Source organism: Bacillus rossius, unplaced genomic scaffold, assembly GCF_032445375.1.
Source record: "Bacillus rossius redtenbacheri isolate Brsri unplaced genomic scaffold, Brsri_v3 Brsri_v3_scf121, whole genome shotgun sequence".
NCBI classification, from domain to species: Eukaryota; Metazoa; Arthropoda; class Insecta; order Phasmatodea; family Bacillidae; genus Bacillus; species Bacillus rossius.
The window spans coordinates 64,849-67,500 of NW_026962245.1; the positions used below are offsets into that span (position 1 = coordinate 64,849).

Sequence of the window (2,652 nt, forward strand, 5' to 3'; positions counted from 1 at the left end):
GTGTATACATGCGAATAGGATTGCTTAAATGAAAAAGTAAAGTAGGAGGTAAGTGCAAATGTTTCCAGGAGGTTATGCACACACAATCTATTTTATGAATTAATAGTTATTATCTAAGAAAATGATAGAAGATTATAAATAATGTGTGCAGAATAATACAGAATTTGCATGTTACACAAAAAAAAATATATATATATATTCCAAATATTGTTAGCAAAATGCACCTAGATTAGTGAGCTGGATTTTTTTTTTTTTTTTGTATTTTTGTTCTGTTGATCCCACGTGGAGTCAAGGCTCCGGGATATAGAACATGTATGTGCAGACAATTAATATTTACATGATGCAAGTTACCAAGAAAAAAAATTTCAAAAAAAAAAAATACATAACATGTTACACAATTTAACTTTATGCAAAACATGAAGCAGCTGTTATCACAAGTCCATTCAACAAATTAACAGTTCAATTTCTCTATTATCAATCAAATTAAAGAATAGCTTCAGAGGGTAGGTAGGATATTCTAGAAGAATTTTTTTTACTGTTTTTTTTTTTAATACTGGTAAATTGTTTTAGTTATTTTCTGTGATATTAAGTTGTAAAGTTTTACTCCCAAGTAATTTAGTCCATTTTCAAATCGCCTAGTGTTATGTTCAACTATCCTCAATTTACTAGCATTTCTGGTGTTATACCTATGTGCGAATATCTAAAAAAAAAAAAAAAAAAAAAAAAATAATAATTTTTTTTTTCTTCTTTTTCTTAAGAATGAATAAAAAGTTTCTAGAACGTATTCATTTATGGCAGTCAGGACTTTAAGTTTTTTGAATTTTGGTCTGCAGTTAGATGATTTTTTATCTTTTGTTATTATTCTAATAGCTCCTTTTTTTTTTTTTTCCCCCAATGTTATATGGCAGAAAGAGTAGAGCTATGGCTACTGTGACATCATGCATTGATGGGAAGGTTATTGTTGGATAACAAAAATTTAGATGATATAATTTTTATTTTTTTCCATACACAACACATTGCAGGTACAATTTTACAGGTTACAGCTGTACCACCTCTAGTATTGCTGCCGACCATCCAACAAATGAGCACACTAAACAGGCATTGATGACATTGTTATCAACGTCTTTTTGAATCTCTCATTATTATACATAACTGCCCACTGAAACAGAGAAACTTCAAAATAGGTGTGTGTGTGTGTGTTTATATATATATATATATATATATATATATATATATATATATATATATATATATATATATATATATATACATATATACATACATACATACATACATACATACATACATACATACATACATACATACATACATACATACATACATATACACTTATCTATTTATTTTTTCACTTTGAATTTTGTATGAGGTATACACATGCAAAGATTCACAGCTGCTGCTGGGTGGGTGAGTGAGTGAGTGATTGATTGATTGATTGATTGATTGATTGATTGATTGATAGAGAGTGAGTGTGTGTGTGTGTGTGTGTTAGGGGGGGGGGGGGGGGGGGGAAATGTGGTGATTGTGGGGGAAAAAAAAATTTAAAATTGAAATTTTTAAAAAAAAATTTTTTTCTGTAGGGTGCAAAATAGTAGTGCCAACGGCACGTGGTGTTCCCAAGCGGTCACCCATCTAAGTACTAACCACGCTCGACGATGCTTAACTTCGGTGATCGGACGAGAACCGGTGTGTTCATCGTGATATGGCCGTTGGCAATGATATAGATGTTTTTTTTTTGCAGTTTGTATTTGCCACTCGAAATAGCTATACCAGGTGTGATTGTTACAAACAACAGGAGAAATCGTGTAATGAACACTCTTTTACTTCCCCCCCCCCCCCCCCCTCCCCACACACAACACCCACCACCCTCACCATCCCAACCACCAAAGCCCTCTTCAAAATACACTCTCACACACACACACAAACCCACACTCTATAACTGATGAACATTACCATAACTTCTTAAAGCCATTAGATAATATTTAACTCAAGAAAGGTATTGTGATATGTTTAAAGAAAGAAAGGTGAAACCTTTAACTTTACCAGCAGGTATTAGTATCACTGAGGTATCTTCTAGGTTGTAGCAGCAATAGTAGTAATAATAATAAAATTAAATAAGGTAATAAAAAAGAAAAGTTATACATGTGATCAAATCATGAATGTATAAAACTGGAATGAATTTAAATTTTTTTTATTTTTCTTCATAGGCTGTTTTGAAATTGATGAGTAAGTGCCTCTTCTTTTAAATTTTTTAATGCTGAACACTGTTACATAAGAGATGAATGTTTAGAAAATTTAAAAAAAAAAAAAAGCTAGCCCAGCCCCCTCCCCCCCTCACACAAAATCCAAACAAAAAAAAAAACACCCTCCTTCAAAACATCACATAATCATCCAGCCAGCAGTGCAGACGAGAAATTTGCACTCGGGGCCGCCATTTTGACGATAAATTCTTGCATGGCACACCAAAGGTAGGAAAGAATTTAAAAAAATAAAAATAATGGGCGAGCACCCTCGCGTCTGCCTGTAGAAAATGAAGTTAAAAGTAACATAACCTAAAGACAGGCACACACTAGGGTGCTCCCAGGCGGTTGAGAAATTTTTTCCCGCCAAAAGACTTATATATATTATTTATTT

The 2,652-nt window shown here is 32.6% G+C and overlaps 1 non-coding gene across 1 annotated transcript; it reads right to left on the bottom strand.

Annotated features, from left to right (window-relative positions):
- Positions 1–1,613: 1,613 nt before the first annotated feature.
- Positions 1,614–1,732, bottom strand: LOC134543528 (5S ribosomal RNA). The gene has a single exon (XR_010077018.1). It is a non-coding gene; the product is annotated as a 5S ribosomal RNA (ribosomal RNA).
- Positions 1,733–2,652: the final 920 nt, after the last annotated feature.